General features: G+C 49.9%; 1 protein-coding gene across 2 annotated transcripts in view; it reads right to left on the bottom strand.

Annotated features, from left to right (window-relative positions):
* The window catches only part of LOC149365417 (ephrin-B3-like), a 316,084-nt gene that overhangs the window by 101,020 nt on the left and 197,583 nt on the right, over window positions 1–17,481 (bottom strand). Inside the window, exons 1-2 of one of the 2 annotated variants that reach the window (XM_089542477.1) lie at window positions 15,962–16,797; window positions 15,778–15,894 (exon numbers count right to left, since the gene is read on the bottom strand). The exons of the other annotated variant lie outside the window; for it this stretch is intronic. The gene's annotated coding sequence lies outside the window, so the exon portion shown is untranslated. Of the gene's footprint in view, window positions 1–15,777; window positions 15,895–15,961; window positions 16,798–17,481 lie in introns of those variants that run through there. 2 annotated transcript variants of the gene reach the window in all.

The following is a 17,481-nucleotide window of genomic DNA, read 5'->3' as shown; positions in this document are numbered from 1 at the left end:
CGCACCTCTGGTGAGGCCTCCGCCGCTGCGGCCATTACGTGAGGAAGCAGCGGCCGCAAAAAAGAAGGAAAAGAAATACGAAAGAGGAGGAAGAAAAGAGAAAGATGAGAGGGAGAGAGAATGAATGCGAAACGCGGACAGCGCTCGAGAAGGATGGAGAAGAATAGAGCGAGGACACTGAAGGTTACGCATGCGCGGGAAGGGGTCCATGACGCGCCACCAGGCAACTTGCAAGGAAGCATAAATAAAGGGAGTGAACGGTGGGGGGAGAGAAAACGGCCTAATCGCGAGGCCTAGCCGCCGAATAGCCGTGTCGTCTGCTACCGAGCAGACGGCGATAACCATCAAAGCCGAGCCGCGCACTTGCCTAAGGGGTGGCACGACGCTAGGCTCCAGGCGAGCCGCCCCAAATGGCAAATCCCACACCTCGGAAATTTATTTAAACGGCCCCTTTATCTGGAATCACTTAGGCATTAGCTTCTCTACCAGGCTGACACTTATTGAGAACCGAACAATCCGCTGCGAGCAGTTGCGACGCTTCCGGGAGCGCTGTGATAAGCGACTCTGTAAGACTGATCACTCAGAATCAAGCTATCGCAATCTACGCGCCGCAGTCGCGTAAAGCAAATGCGCATACGATACAGCAGGTGACGCCATCTGTGTTATATCCTTGAAGTGATAACGTCGGTGTTATCCTTGAAGTTCAATGTAGCGCGAGTCATGCCTGCGTTTCCTGTCAAGCGCGCCTTGTTTTCGTTAGGATTAAAATCGCCGTACAGAAGTCCCGTCCTGACGCAAACCAACGCGAACTGCCGGTGAAGTCAATACCTTCGTGTATATCTCGTTCTTTCCCAATTCAGTTTACTTCAATTCACGTTTCACGCCTGGAAAGATTAGGCCGGGTACCTCGGCAAAAAGTTTGAGACTTCTAACTGCCTCGCTTCTTTCGACCTCGGCGGAACTGCTTTGAAACGAGAGCAACGAATCCGTGTTTCCCAACACTGCACATTTTTTTTTTTAATGCTAGGCTGCAACTATTGCTACGGCGATTTACTCTTCCATTCTCCTGGTGCATGCAAACCAAGAATAATACAAACGAGAGAACAGGAGTAGACGAAGCATTCGGCGTAATGCTGTGAGACACAAAGCAGGTGCTCTTATTTACGGGGCCTGCGAGCGGGCAGCGCGCTCCAGTTCCTTCACAGAAGCCACCTGTATCGGTGCCTCACCGAGTGCTCAGCCCCCGTGTATACGGTCGCACTCGAACCGCCGTTTCGAGTTTAAATAAACACAAAATAGCCAAGCCCCCGGGGCCAGAGACGCTCTGAAGCAGCGCCATAGGCGCACGCGGTGGGAGGGCCGTCTGCAAAGATGCATGCGAGGGCGAAACTAAACATCAACCGACCGCGCATGCGCAGAGAGAAAAAAAAAACGATATTGAAAGGATCGCTTCAGGAGTGGAGAAGCGGGCGCGCACTTTCGTTCCGCGGCGAGTCAACCGCCACCGCGGCGCGCGTGCGCAAGGTTTAAAGCTGGACGGAGGAAGGCCATGGTCCAACAAGCGCCGTCATCGTCCTCCTGACAGCTAGAATAAAACCTACCGCGCGCCCCAAGTTAGCAGCGATGGCCTCTGAGCGCAGGATCGCTGGCTGCATGCTCCCGCGTTGTGTCCACCTCCTCTTCACCCTCCCCACCGTTTCTCGTTGGGTCCCTTCCATCCATTGGGTGTTTGCCCAGAGTAAATCCTTCTCGAGCGACGGCATGCAGGCAGGCAGAGCAGCGATCCCAGACACCGATGGCGGAGGCACAGGCAGCCAGCCGGCGTTCGTTTGGTTTGCGAACCATTGGCTGGCTGGCTCGCGCTGGCATGACTGGCTCCGGCGACCGTATATGTGTACAGCGGCGCCAAGCGTTTCCGAAGGAGTGTGTTTGTCTCGGGGCCAGCCGAGCAGCGTTCTCGGTGAAGCTTGGAGAGAGGTACCGAGGAAAAGGTGAAACGGCGGAGGTGTGGGAAGTGCGGGCACTGTGGTGCACAGTAAAAACCTGAGATAAGAAAAGCATGATAAGCGAGGAGGTAGGAAGAGGAAAGGGCTCAAGTGAACAGCGGCACGCCAAACAGCTGTGAAAGGCACAAGGAAAAAATAACATGATCTAGAGGACAGAAAGATGTGCTTATCGTGTACATAACGGCGTGGATTCGCGTGACTAGCCTCAAAACAGGACGGAAACAAATCTGCACATCAAAGGTTTCCAGCTTTTCTGGAAAAAGTTTGCAAACAGTTTTAGAAGCGTATCACAGGTAGCCAAGGAAATCAGGAACCACGAAACCACCTCTGTAATCCACGGAATGACTAATTTTTACAAAAGCATCGGTGCGCGAAATGTTTCATATTTCGGGTTCACTGAGACGAAACAGAGTCGGCGCAAACACACAGAGGCGACTTATCAAACGAGGTGGCAGTACGGGTGACCGACGAAGGGTACGATGCCCAAAATAATCTCGAATAAACTAGTGATGACGTTGTTGCACACTTGGAAACTTAGAAAATAGATGACTGAAACAAGCATCCATCATGTGGGCTAGCTTCCTCACAGACAAATTAAATAAATATATCAAGTACTTTTTGCGTTGGGAAATACCAGCTCCTCGTTAAGTATTTGCATGTGATTGTTGCGTGAATCAAACTATTAGAGGGCAATAGAGGGCTAAAGGGCAATAGAGGATATTTGAAAGGCAGGGAAGCAGAAAGAACGTACCTGAAAGAGGAAAACGGAGAAGGAATGAAGGGAGAAAAGAAAGAGAGCGAAATAAATGCTGGTTTAGTTTGGTTTATCGGTGTTTAACGTCCCAAAGCAACTCAGGCTATGAGGGACGCCGTAGTGAAGGGCTCCGGATAATTTAGAGCACCTGCATTTACAGCACCTCGGATTCTCTTTAACTACACTCACATCATACAGTACACGGGCCTCTGGAAATTCACCTCCATTGAAATTCAACCGCCGCGGCCGGGATCGAACCCGCGTCTTTTGTGTCAGCGGCTGAGCGCCATAACCACTGAGCTTTGAAAGTAGCGCATCAATCAAACACGGCGCGTGCTTGAGGAATGGATGGCGTTCGCGAAAACCGCCGAAATGAATACGTGACTTCGCCTAAGCGAGGTACTTATCATACGTATAAAGCACCACAAGAAAAAGGAGAGGAAAGGGGGGGGGGGGGGGGGGGGGGGGAGACTCGTGATTAATGCAAGTCCAGGATCTCGACAAAAACCTGCGCCAAAAGGACCACAGTGGACGCAGGAAGAGGGATTATAAATCGAAAGCGGGCCTCCGCAAGTCGCTCGGCGCTTCTGCGGAAGGAACGGCGGAGCCAACAGACAGTGCGAGGATCGTTAATCAACTTCCGGGGACGAACCACAGATGGCGTCAAGCTTTGCGGGAATACGAAAAGCTGTCGACGTATATAATGTGACGATGCATCCGAGGTGACAACTACACAAACCGCAATCAAAGGGAGAGGTGATGAGGTGAAAAGAGGGCACAAATGTGGCAAGGGATCAAAACAGAAAGAAAAAGAAGAAACGCTAATAAATAAATAAATAAACTAAATTGAACCGAACATAGCGCGATTCGCCGACAACTCCTAGAATCCAGAATAATTATTTCACAGAGGCCAAGTATCGCCTCAGCTTGGAAAGGATCGAAGATCACAAGCGGAATGCTTGGCAACAGTTTTCTTCACAGTAATCCCAGACAGAGAAAATAATGATAATAAACTGCGGCTGTGCTGACACACTAGTGAGAGTGAACTGTGGTTCGGGGTAGCTGGTACAAGTTTTCATGTAAGCAAGAGCCGACTGGTTCATAAGTCTATAGAGTCCACAGGCGTTTGCTTCTGGATACCGCCGTAATCCCTCTGAGCTCGACTTCCACTCAAAAGCAAGAAGACGCAATGTCTTACCAGGAGATTATGAATACCTCGCCAAGCCCCCCCCCCCCCCCCCCCCCCCACACACACACACACACGCGCGCGCGCGCGCACTTTATATATGGGCAATGGCAGCTCACTGAAAACACAAAGAAAGAAAAGTAACGATGGATGCTGGTCACAGAAACTGCTGCATTTACCTACAGCTAACACCTGCCCGAGAATTCGCTGTTTTTTTCTTTTGCAGACAGTTCGGCTAGGATCTTTTCCAATCGTTGTTTACTTTTAGATCCAAGAGGAGCAGAAAGGGTAGGCTACGCGTTCGCACCACGAGAGAAGAGAGCGCCATAACACGAACGCGCTTCGCACGACGAGCTCCCCTCCGAAGAAAGTGCCTGGCTGTCACAAAAGTGGTACGCATTTGTATATTATCAAGTTCGGGTAATTAAGCATCTGTAAGTTATAGAGTTTGTTGATATCACATGTCAATGTATCCTGTATGTCTGTGCCTTGGTCGATCGTCGCAAGAGCGCGAGTACGTGCGCGTCGTCTTCGCGTGTTAGTTTCCGTCCAGTTAGGCAGACCCCCCGCAGTGCGCGAGCGGGGAAGCACACCCGGCTTGTTGTGTATATGTGTTAGGTTTTCGAGCTCAAAGTCACCCCTAACAGGCCCAAAGCTTTGGGCTTCCTTTTCAACTTTTTAACTTTCCTCGCCTGCAAGGTGCCCCCTTGCAGGACAGAAGATGTTGGCGTACGTGACCATTCTTTTGGTTGTCCTACTTTTTTTTTCACCCTCAAAATGGCGGCCATGCATAGTGGAAGGAGCGGAACCTACGTGCTCCGTCCTTTGTGTATCGACTGCTTGGTGCGCTTATGGGTATTTGTTTTATGGGGGCTGTCCCTTAGAGTGAATTATTGGATGGGAGGGAGTGTCTTGTGCTTTGACAACCGACGGCTGGACAAGAACCCGAGTCGGACACAACATTAGTGCGCCTCTCGCCTCCGAGCACTCCGGACTCCCCGAGCCGCCGCCGCATCGCACTCCGAAGAACGCCACAGGACTCCGGAAGGACCGTCACCTTCGAGAGCTCCCCTTCTGCGTCGTCTTTGTGAGTGGACTGCCGCCGCGCTCGCTGGACCGTTCCTAATTGACTGTGAACTTTCCCTTCACTCCTATTCTGTAATTTTCGATGTCTGTGTGCAACCTGCATGTAACCTGTTAGTTCAAATTTGACTGTTGTATTTGCAATTACTAGTTTTCCTGTCCATTACTTATTGTGCTTTATTATTTTCACTTTTTTTGTAAATGCTTGCGTCTGAGTCTCCTGCGGTTGATACTGAGAATAGATCTTATTTTCGGAGACTGACTTCGTGGTTCTGTCCTCATTCGCGACGCTGAACATAAACCGGCTACCGCTGGGCGTCAAAGCTCCAACCCCTTTGCCTCGGTTCGGGAAGGTGCCTCGCGCTCCTTTCGGAGCCGTGACAAATTCTGGCGTCCGCGACAGGACTTTGACGTAATGAGTAAGCGTTGTGGATGGTGAACGAGCCTCGAATTACAAGTGATCTCGAAGAGTGAGTTAGTTGACAAGTGTGCATTGCTGATAGATGGTTTTTCAGTTTTGGTAGTTTGGTTTGTCAGTTTTTGATTGTTCCTATGCTTTTGTGAACATGGAGCTAGAGAGATTAGTATCCATAGGTGGTCAGTTAGGTCTCTCAGGAGTGGAATTGAGAAAATGGATAGAGGACGAGCAAGCTCGACAGAGGGAGGAAAGGTCACTCGCACGGCAAACCGCAGAACAAGAGCGCGCGGCAGCAAAAGAGGCAGGTGAGCTCGAAGCCAAGCTTCTTCAGCTAAGATTATCGCTTCGACAGGCGGGAGACGAGTCCGTGGTAAGGGCTGACAGTCGCGACGTGGTAGCAGAACCCAGTTTCCGACTGAACCCCAGCCGGCTGCTTGTTTCCTTTGACGAGAGGAAGGACGACCTGGATGCCTACATTAGGCGATTCGAGGGCATAGCCTGTAGCCAGAAGTGGCCTGAAGACCAATGGGCGACGGCACTCAGCACATGCCTAAGCGGGGAGGCGTTGAATGTTTTCGGGCGACTTACACCTGAAGACGCCTCCGATTACAAGAAGGTCAAGGCGGCGCTCTTGAAGCGATTTCGATTTACAGTCGACGGGTTCCGAGAAAAGTTCCGGAGCGGGAAACCAGCTGACGGCGAGACAGCCGCACAATATGCAGCGCGTCTAAGCCATTACTTAGACCGCTGGGTGGAGTTGTCTGAAATCCCCCTCGAATACAAGACGCTTCGTGAGTTGTTCATTAAGGAGCAATTTCTGAGCAGCTGTCACGCGAGACTGTCATTGTATTTAAAAGAGCGGAAGGCGGGAACACTGCAGGACATGCTAAACCTCGCTGATCAATTCTTGGACGCACAAGGAGGTGCCAACCTAGCGAAGGGAAGGAAAGAAAGCCGGGAGGAAGCAAACAAAGCGGGAGGCGACGAAAGAAAACCCGGCGAGAGGGGAGCGTCGAGATGTTATCTCTGCGGCCGGACGGGGCACACTGCCGCGCAGTGTCGGAGCCGCGTCCCTGCCAACCACCTCCCCCACTGCTTCAAGTGTGGCCGAAAAGGGCACAAAGCGAATGCGTGTGGACAAGGCGCGCCTGAGCAGAACCAGGCAGCCTGTGTGTACTCCCCCTCGAGGGAGGTCGAAAAAAACATTTGCGACGGCTATCTAGAGTTGAAGGATGGTAGCCGTATTCCCGTTGTCAGTGCGGTGCGAACAGCGCGGAAGAGGTTTTTGGTGGAAGGATTACCCGTAGTTGCGGGAAGTTTGAACGGGAGGGCAGTCACTGTGTTGCGTGACACCGGTTGTAACACCGTGATTATCCGGAAGGATTTGATAACAGATGACCAGCTAACGGGGACGAGTAAACCCGTGTACTTGGTCGACGGCACAGTGAAGATGCTCCCAGAAGCGCAGGTGCAGGTCCGGACCCCTTACTACAGCGGAAATCTCGTAGCACTGTGCATGCAGGACCCTATATATGACCTGATACTGGGTAATATAGAGGGTGCCAGGGCTCCTGATGATCCCGTTGAACCAGTCGAAGGGGCTACTGTGGAAATGGATTTAGTCGCCGAAACCACCGCCGCCGTAGTAACTCGCGCTCAGGCCAAAAAGGGGCCCCCGAAATTCCAGAAACTCGGCACTCCGGACGCGGAAGGACAATTCGAGGATGGAGAAAGCTATGCAGCTGATCAAGAAAAAGATCGAACGCTGCAATCGTGCTTCTCACAAATCGACAAGCAATTAAAGTGTCGGGATGGTGAGAGCAGCATTCTGTTCAAGAAGGAAGGCGGTCTTTTGTACAGATGCTACACGGAGAGGGACGGACGACAGGTGCGACAGCTGGTCGTTCCCGAGCGGCACCGAGAAACGGTGCTCAAGATGGCTCATGACAGCGTAATGGCAGGACATCTGGGTGCCCAGAAAACAAAAGAGCGCATTTTAGAGGAGTTTTTCTGGCCTGGCATCACGGCGGATGTCAAGAGATTCGTGGCATCATGCGACATTTGTCAGCGAACCACGCCGAAGGGGAGAGTGCCACGCGTTCCCCTTGGGAAGGCACCAATCATTGACACCCCCTTCAAACGGGTGGCCATTGACATCGTCGGGCCAATCTACCCTCCGTCCAAACAGGGCAATAAATACATCTTAACGCTGATCGACTATGCCACCCGTTACCCGGATGCAGTGGCTTTGCCAAGCATAGAATCCGAGCGTGTTGCCGAAGCTCTGGTGGCGATGTTTTCGCGATTCGGTGTCCCCAAAGAGGTACTCAGCGACCGTGGCACAAACTTCACCTCAGAATTGATGAAGGAAGTGGCACGGCTGCTTTCCATCCGTCAACTTCACACCACTCCATACCACCCCATGGCTAACGGGTTAGTGGAGAAGTTCAACGGCACATTGAAGATGATGCTGAGGCGAATGTGCGCTGAGAAGCCAAAAGACTGGGATCGGTACCTATCCCCTCTTCTTTTTGCCTACCGGGAGGTTCCCCAATCCAGCCTGGGTTTCTCGCCGTTTGACCTCCTCTACGGCCGACACGTGCGTGTGCCACTGGCTATTCTAAAGGAGGTGTGGACGAACGAGAGCCTAGATGAAGAGGCCAAGACCACTTACGAGCACGTACTCGACCTTCGAAACAGACTGGAAGAGACGTGTCGTTTGGCGCATGAGGAACTTGAAAGAGCAGGTACTCGTTATAGGAAGTTCTACGACCGTAAGGCGAAGGACCGGAACTTCGAACCTGGCCACAAGGTGTTAGTGCTGCTCCCAACTGATAGCAACAAGTTGTTGCTGCAGTGGAAGGGCCCATTCGAGGTCACCGCCAAGAAAGGAGACGCATATTACGCCATTGAGACGGCTAGCGGGTCAAAGATTTTTCACGCAAATATGCTAAAAAAGTACGAAGAGAGGGGAGACGCACCCGCCAACAGACTGTGCCTGGTGATCAGTAGCCTGATTGAAACGGATGAGGACAGTAAGCTGCCGGTTCCAGAGTTTGAGAAAACAGAGGGAGTGGCAGAAGTGAAACTATCCCCACATCTCGATGCCGCGAAGAAACAGCTCCTTTTGTCCACAATGGAGAAGCACGCGGCTATTTTCTCTAATGTTCCCGGCAAAACTGAATGGATCAAGTGCTATCTCCCGCATACGACAACCACACCAGTTCACGTCAAGCAGTATACCCTTTGCCGTTCGCAACCCGGCAAGGTATCGAGAGCGAAGTGCAAGAAATGGAGAGGTTGGGAATTGTGGAGAAGTCCGTGTCCCCATATAACTCCCCCGTACTCCTGGTCAAAAAGCCGCTGGCCTATATCCAGAAGAGTAGACAATTGAACAGCCGAGTTCTTCGCTGGAGTTTGCTCCTCCAGGAGTATAATTTCCGCGTACAACATATTAAGGGTAGTCAGAACGTCGGGGCGGACTACCTCAGCCGCTTGTAGATTTCATGTGATTTTGCTTGCATCGCGGAATATCGGTTTATACTCCTATGTGTTGTCTGAGCTTCGTTTTGTTTTGTGTTGTGAATTTTGTTTTATGTGCTACTTATGGTATATTGCATCTACATGCATTGTGTTGGCCTGCGTGCCACGTTTTGTTAGTTTAGAATATTATTCCATAATATTCTGAAAGTGGGGGGCCGTGTCACAAAAGTGGTACGCATTTGTATATTATCAAGTTCGGGTAATTAAGCATCTGTAAGTTATAGAGTTTGTTGATATCACATGTCAATGTATCCTGTATGTCTGTGCCTTGGTCGATCGTCGCAAGAGCGCGAGTACGTGCGCGTCGTCTTCGCGTGTTAGTTTCCGTCCAGTTAGGCAGACCCCCCGCAGTGCGCGAGCGGGGAAGCACACCCGGCTTGTTGTGTATATGTGTTAGGTTTTCGAGCTCAAAGTCACCCCTAACAGGCCCAAAGCTTTGGGCTTCCTTTTCAACTTTTTAACTTTCCTCGCCTGCAAGGTGCCCCCTTGCAGGACAGAAGATGTTGGCGTACGTGACCATTCTTTTGGTTGTCCTACTTTTTTTTTCACCCTCAAAATGGCGGCCATGCATAGTGGAAGGAGCGGAACCTACGTGCTCCGTCCTTTGTGTATCGACTGCTTGGTGCGCTTATGGGTATTTGTTTTATGGGGGCTGTCCCTTAGAGTGAATTATTGGATGGGAGGGAGTGTCTTGTGCTTTGACAACCGACGGCTGGACAAGAACCCGAGTCGGACACAACATTAGTGCGCCTCTCGCCTCCGAGCACTCCGGACTCCCCGAGCCGCCGCCGCATCGCACTCCGAAGAACGCCACAGGACTCCGGAAGGACCGTCACCTTCGAGAGCTCCCCTTCTGCGTCGTCTTTGTGAGTGGACTGCCGCCGCGCTCGCTGGACCGTTCCTAATTGACTGTGAACTTTCCCTTCACTCCTATTCTGTAATTTTCGATGTCTGTGTGCAACCTGCATGTAACCTGTTAGTTCAAATTTGACTGTTGTATTTGCAATTACTAGTTTTCCTGTCCATTACTTATTGTGCTTTATTATTTTCACTTTTTTTGTAAATGCTTGCGTCTGAGTCTCCTGCGGTTGATACTGAGAATAGATCTTATTTTCGGAGACTGACTTCGTGGTTCTGTCCTCATTCGCGACGCTGAACATAAACCGGCTACCGCTGGGCGTCAAAGCTCCAACCCCTTTGCCTCGGTTCGGGAAGGTGCCTCGCGCTCCTTTCGGAGCCGTGACACTGGCAAAAGCTCTCCCCTTCTATCTCTCACCACTGAAGAGAAGGGGAGACGCGCAGCATGAGACGCGATATAGACGGTGGTAGCGGTTTTAAAATTTTGATAACCTTCGCCACGCGGGGCTCGGCGCTCGCCCGGCTGCCTTCCGCAATTCGTCTCGATTAACGAAACCATTTACACGTCCGGTGCAGAAGGCGCGCATCCCCACAACAGGGCAGACGCGGCTGCTCCGACAGCCGTCGAGGGCGCACGTATCCTCTGCTGTCGCTGCTGTTACTTCAAGCTGCTGCTGCTGCTGCCTGCCTGCATCTGCAACCTCACCACCATCCATCCCTACTCGCTCCCCCGGACTGCTAGGCAATTTTCGGGCAACAACACTCTCAGCCCCCTTCCTCCCTTCCGACCTCACACTCCCACTTTTTTGCGTTAACCTCGAGTTTCCGACGAGAAAACCCTGCGAAGCGGGTTCAGTTGACGCCTCCTCCCGCATATCTGGCTTCCTGTAGATTTTTGATTCGCCACGGCTTCGTTGCAAACGCTGTTGCAAAAACATCGCCGTGAATGTTCGGGACCGTAACGAATATTGCAACTAAAAAGCCACGCATCTACCTGAGTGAGGGGGTTTTGAGTTCGCATTGCTGCGTACCTCGACCCCTCCCCCACTCCAGCTCTTGCACTCATGGCTTAAAAAGCATTTTCGAAGCACAGCCGAGCGGATAGAAGCAATGAAAGGTAATAAAAAGGGTGGTAGAGGCGTTAATGCAAGGCGCAACCGTGAAGTCGTTTTCGTGGCGTTGTGTTTTTCCGGTACACAAGCGACCCTACACGCCGCACACATATCCGGAGTGTCTCTTTAGTGTTTTATTCTTTCAGACATCCCCCCCCCCCCCCAACCCTCTCCTATATAACCGTATACACAGAAATAAGGTCGCGTAGTTTCGGAGCGTTAAAACAGCCGTTTTTTTTTTTGTTGTTGTTGTTCTTTAGTACGGTATTGTCAAGTGAACCGAAAGGGGGCATAGATAAAACCATGTTATGCATATTTGCATCATCCGATTAGCAACGCACGCACCAATACGGTCAGCTTAGGGTGTCGCTTCCCGTCAGCTGTTATGCGGCATAAGCAACCAGAATATAGATTTGAATTCGCGTGGTTAGCGGATGTTTGCGCTCGGCGGGACGGCAAGTTAAACAAACAAAGTTAGACAAACGAAAACGAACGCGGTGGAAACGAACGCTCGTCTAGTTTAAGGGGGCGAATCGACTGAGCCACCCGCTTATAAAAAAGAAAACATGACGGAAACAACTGAGCCAACGCAAAGTAAAGTGCGCATGCGCGCGCGTCCTAACGAGCAGCGTTCTCGCAGGCGGCCGGTTGTAAATCCGCGCCGTTTCTAACAACGCATCCAAGTTGAGTAGACCGAAAAGCCGCTTGAACCCTGCCTCCGTGCTGCACTCTCAACAAACACACACACACGCACAGACACACACACACATCCCTACCGGGCTCAGCGGATGGTTAGCGCGGCTTTTTGCGCGAGCGCACCAACTTATAATGCGACGAGCTCAGCGGCGGGGGGATGGCGATTTCGAGGGAGGCTTGCGGGCTCGACGTCCGGGTGCTCGCGGAGTTCGCAAAACTGCGCGCCCAGAGGATTAAAGTGCGGAGAAGCGGACAAACAAACAAACAAACAAACAAACAAACAAACGCATCAACGAACAAACAAGCAAAATCGGTCGCCGCTTCTATCTGGTCCCGTTTGATGGCGCCCATGGAGTTAGGCGCGCCAACAGTTACGGAACAAGAGTCGAGTTTCGGGGTTTAAAAGTGAAGGAAAAAAGAACGATGTAGAAACGCACGAGCGCAAACATAAAAAAAAAGAAACGCGGTTGATGAAGACACAGTCCCAGAATAATGCTCTACTGTTCCAAGCAGACCGGCGGCGCCCTGACAGAAGCTAACTAGGCGCGCAATTAATGATCGTCTGGTTCGATCTTTGGCGAGAATAGCAATTAGCATAACGCGTGCGCACGAGCCTGGATTTCTATGAACCGCTGCCCAACCCGTCCAGCCTATAGCCTATAGTGCACTAACTAAAGCAGGCTTAACATTTAGGTTGCGTTCGGGCGTGGACTCGAAAGTAGAACGCGGCAAATTAATAGAGAGCGTTCGACGGCATAGAGTACGCCAAAAGGAAAAAAGTTGCCCCTTGTAGTCTGGCTCGGCTGGTTTCGAACATTCCTCGCGTGATATATAGACTTCAGCGTGAAATACAGACCTTATAGAATAAACCCAAAGCGACCAAATGTCACGCGCACGGAACAAAAATCGCGCAAATGGGATAGCGACAACGACGAACGTCACAAGATGAGTAAAGAGTGTCGCAGGACAGTGCCGTTGCGTGTGACAGGGCGTACGAAATGTTATCCAAATTAGTCATGATGGAAGCTAGGACGAAAGAATAAGGGTAAGGCGTTAGGGAGCATTACACTGCAAACCGAAAAACACCCGGATAGGAGTAAATGGCTCATCGCGTAGCGCACTCCCGAAAAGGGGTTTCTATACTCCTCAGAATAGGAGTATATCGTCTACTCCTCTGCTTGAAGGGATACTTTCGGAGTGCTAGAAGGAGTAAAGTGTTACCGCTCTGCAGACGGGAGTTTATTTAGGAGTAAAGTTGTGATCACAAAGGAGTTAGCATGGCAATTAATGGAAGTATTATATACTCCTTTGAAGCTACTTTTATAGTACATTTCAGGAGTACGTGCCTGTTCCTTTTAAGTAGTTTTGACAGGAAATTTTTGGAGAAATTTTTCTTACTATAGGGTTACATTTATGATTCCCAGATGAGTATATTACTTCACTTGATGCGGAAGCCGATTTGAAATAAAGTATTCGTATGGAAGGCTCATTTTAGAGCTTGATATTCCATGATAAATGCTTCGATGAACTTACAGTGATTTATTTCAAACAATATTTTATTGGGTACAAAACATTTGAGACATGTGTTCGGCAGCTTGCTTTCGACGGTTACAGAGAACCAACGTCTTGGCCCCTGTAGAAAAGAAGAGTGCCTTAACCCACGCTGTCTTTGGGTACATAATTTAAATACCCAAAGAAATGAAAATAGAGATGCCACACTTGAAAGCAAGGAGGGAACCTTGAAATGCTTCGCTGTCAACATACAGGCTCCTTCTGAAAGAAAGATTAGAAAAACAAATGCATCAGTGGAATTGCACCTCTAAGCTTGAAGTATGACGTGCTTCAAGTGTAGTAGTCAACCGTTCAGAGTTCACTTTTCAATAAAGTAGGTATTACTGAAGTTTAAACGTTTTTCATGACAAAAGATTAGCTAGCAGAACATAGTAGGTAATCAACTAGCTAATACATACCTGTACCCTGTCGGATGACAGCGGCTAAACGCGGTTTTCAGGGAATCACAAATTCCAGAGAGCCGCTTTCGTAAACGTTAAGGCAATACGGCGAATGGGAAGCAGCATCGATAGGGAACATTTTTTCCGCAAAGCATAAAACTGAAAAAAAATAAAATGGTCTTACTGAGGCACTTGCGCATTCGCGCTGCCTTTGTCTGCGTTCCTGCACCGAAAGAGGCCTCGAGATATAATTTTTTTTTTACTTGTCAGAGGTTCCTCATGCTTTTCAGGCACCATATCAGAACCAATTACTGAAATCAAAACATGCAAACAAAAGACAGCGCTTTGCATACACGCAGCGGAAGCTTACATGCAATTTCCTTGATGGGAGAGCCCGCAGCTACGCATTTTCAGGACGTCCTCATTCTGTGTATAGGCCAAAGGCAGGGCAAGGGTGACTGACATAGCAGGCATTGTTAGGAATAGAAAGCTACCACCAGACCCACCCTCCCGCCGCCACCTGTCTTCTGTTAAGCTTTGCCCTCACATTCGTGGCCAGGGTTCAAAAGAAAACATTCTAGACAGGTCTATCTGGCTGGGTAAGGAATATACTTTCGGGAAAGAACGCCAACCAGAAAAAAAAAAAAAACATGTTTGGGAATCTTCTTGCTTCTTTCAGCAGGTGTGACTGCGAGTGAGTGACAGCTTGCCTTTTTTAAGCCTTCGGTTAGTCATCCGCCGGGTCACTGATCGTAGACAGTTGATGCAAGGATAGTTCCCTCGAAGTCAGTCTTGTCAACCCGCGCTTCCTTCCTTGTTCATTTGTTTGGCATCCGCTTTGTGCTGCTTCAGTTTTTCTGGGAAATGCTTGCTTTCGCCAATGTACTACGTCCAGCACGAGCAGGGGATCTCGTACACTGGCGTAAGCTTTATTCTTTTTCTTTCGCTGCCTTCCTGGGATCAGCAGTCTGAACCGGAACGCTTGCCTCCACGAGTTTCACATAATGGAATGTGTTCGGAAACTGCACGCGAAGTGGAAACTTCTTTTAACATTTTTCAAATGCGAAGAGCTTACAAGATACCACATTTTGGAACTAGACGCCTAACCATCCAGAAAAGGCAGCGTTCAGTATGGTTGAAACCTCATGTCCGCTGCCGAAAATCTCTGCAACGTTAAGATGCCACCAACTCGGAAAATGTAACAGTTTAGCTAATCTCCGTGAGCGCTAAGGCGTCGCCATGTCCTGTGCTATGACTGAAAAGAATAAAATCGCTTGCATTGTTTGCATAACAAGGCCCTCTTAAAACACAGGAAAGGAAGCAACACATTAGGGCAGGCAATGTTTTGTTCTCAGCACTGTTCGTAATAACGTGACAAAAATTCACAGACCCCAAGGCTGTGCATTTTCACCTGTCATTGCCTGTACAGCTTTTCCACATTCATGGGGCGTGAACGCATGAAGAAAATTTGGTCCCTATAGAAGAACTTATTTATTTATTTATTTATTTATTTATTTATTTATTTATTTATTATTCCTCAAAGGTCCAGAAGGACATTACATGAGGGGTGGGCTGACAAAATTCTATTTTTTTGGACACAGATGATCTTCGATGGCGGATTTGAAAAGGACTGGATTGATGATGGTCGCCACCTCGGATGGAAGGTCATTCCAGTCGTTGGCTGTTCTAAGAAAGAAAGACTGCTGATATGTTACAGTACGAGATTTCTCGGGGTAGACAGCGTTTGGGTGGGAGTTACGGGATATCCGATGAGCGCGTGTGATACGGGGGGCATCGTGGTTAAAGGTGTGAAAAAATTTGTGATACAAGGAAAGACGGGCGATTTTGCGACTGCAGGCTAGTGTGGGAAGACTGAGCTGGGATTTTAATGCAGAAACGCTAGTGTGATAAGAGTAGTCAGACCAAATAAATCTGACAGCACGGTTCTGGACAGATTCGAGCATAGTGATAAGGTTAGCATTGAAAGGATCATACGCTGCACATGCAAACTCAAGTTTAGGGCGTATAAAAGTTAAGTAAGCAAGAAGTTTTATGGAAGCAAGAAGAACTGACCGTACTTCCAGCTGTACATGTTAGCTAACAGCCACGACTGCAGTGCCACACTCTTTTTTTCAGCCGCATGCAACAACAAATTTCTCAGATACTTACTTCATGCCTGCTGTGTGAGTTGGCTCCACCGGACCACAATGAAGCCTTTGCTGTTTTGCTGTTCTCGTTAAGCCTTTCATCTCGGCGCACCCGTGGTTCACAGCAAGTCTACGCACACTGAAAAGGGAGCGGCGTTAAGTGCATGCGCGTCTATGGCATCAAAGGAGAGTTTAATACTGCTTACCAGAACACACGACGATGATAATCCGGTCTTTAGTATTCTTGCAATACAGCGAAAGAACGAGGGGCCGACGATGTCGAGAAAACTGGTGCGTCACACACACATCGCCATGTCGGCGCGGCGAAACGGCAGCAGCCAACACTTGTATGCTGCGTAGACAATGAATGACTAGCCGCTGCTTCTGCACATATTGCTGGCTTGAGTGAGACGTTCATTGCAGCACGTTGCTGCTAAGGTCGATGATGTCCAGTCTTACGTCACGACAAGAGCGCACAAAGGAGCGGGTGGCAAACTGGCGGCTTCGGGGAGGTCGACGCGTCACACACCGCCATGTTGGCTCGGCTGAGCTCGGCTGGCTAAGCCTCTCGCAGACTGCCGTCGCAGGCGATGCAACACCAAGCGTTCTCCGAATACACTGGGGGCTTCACAGGCACTGTCTGTGGCGCACCTTGGTGCGCGAGGTTGCGGCGATCCGGTGTCTTGTAACATGACAAACGTGCGTGAAGCAGCAAAAGCACAGGCGAGCAGGCAGCGACGACAGAGCCGGCGTCGTCACCTGCAAGTGCAGCGAACCGGCAGCTGCCACTAGGCGGCGGGCAGACACTAAGGAGTGCATAAAGGGCCTGAAGGAGTATTGAAGCCGACATACTCCTTATTGGAAAAGTAGTAAAATCATGTAAATGCTTTATTTTACTCCTCGATTTCGCGACGGCAGTAAAAAAGGAGGATTTCCTCTTTTTTACTACTTAAAGTCGATTGCGCAATTTTCAATAAGGAGTTTAAAAGCGGACACTAGCCATTTATATTCCTATTTGGGCTTATTTGTGTTTACAGTGTACTATACAAGTTAGCAGAGTGCATGAGTCACGTTAGCAGCATATGCGCGCACGGGGACGGTGAAGAGCGCGCCATCTTTGAAAGAGAGCAAGAACTATGCGCAGGGCTAGTGAGGAAATATAACCAACACCCCCCCCCCCCCCCCCCCCCCCCACACACACACATGTCAGCACTCTAGCTCAAGTCCACTTAAGACACAGTAATTCAAGTTCTCGAAGAGACTAATAATTTGTTAATATCCGATAGGTGATGGTGCTTCTCGACTTATCAGGGAGAACAAGGGCAGGGAAAGGATAATTGAAAAGAAAAAAAAAGGAAAAAGGGTGGCACCAGAAAAAAGGGGGGGGGGGGGGGATATGGGAAACACTGACCATAGAGCCAGCTAGAGCGCGTTTAATAATCTAAGCGCGGGGTCAGGTGCCTCAGACGGGTGGCTCACCATCGCGAAAAGCGGCGCTGGAAATCGACTCAAGGAGAGCGGGTGGTAAGAAGAAGAGGGCGGGGGACGGGGAGGAATAGTGACGCGACCATCAGCTAAGGCCCAGCATCAACTCCCTCAATTCTTCCCTCCTAACGTCCAATAAAGGAAGGGCACTCTTCCCTATTTTACCCGACACCGCCCACTTTAGGGAAGCGATGCACCTACTCCTTTTTACACCTTTACTTCACTCCAAAAACCACTCGGT

This window comes from Amblyomma mixtum, chromosome 1, assembly GCF_055824585.1.
Source record: "Amblyomma mixtum isolate Tamu chromosome 1, ASM5582458v1, whole genome shotgun sequence".
In the NCBI taxonomy this organism is placed as follows: domain Eukaryota; kingdom Metazoa; phylum Arthropoda; class Arachnida; order Ixodida; family Ixodidae; genus Amblyomma; species Amblyomma mixtum.
The sequence above is the reverse complement of the archived record's forward strand: the minus strand, read 5'-3'. Positions and strand labels throughout refer to the sequence as shown.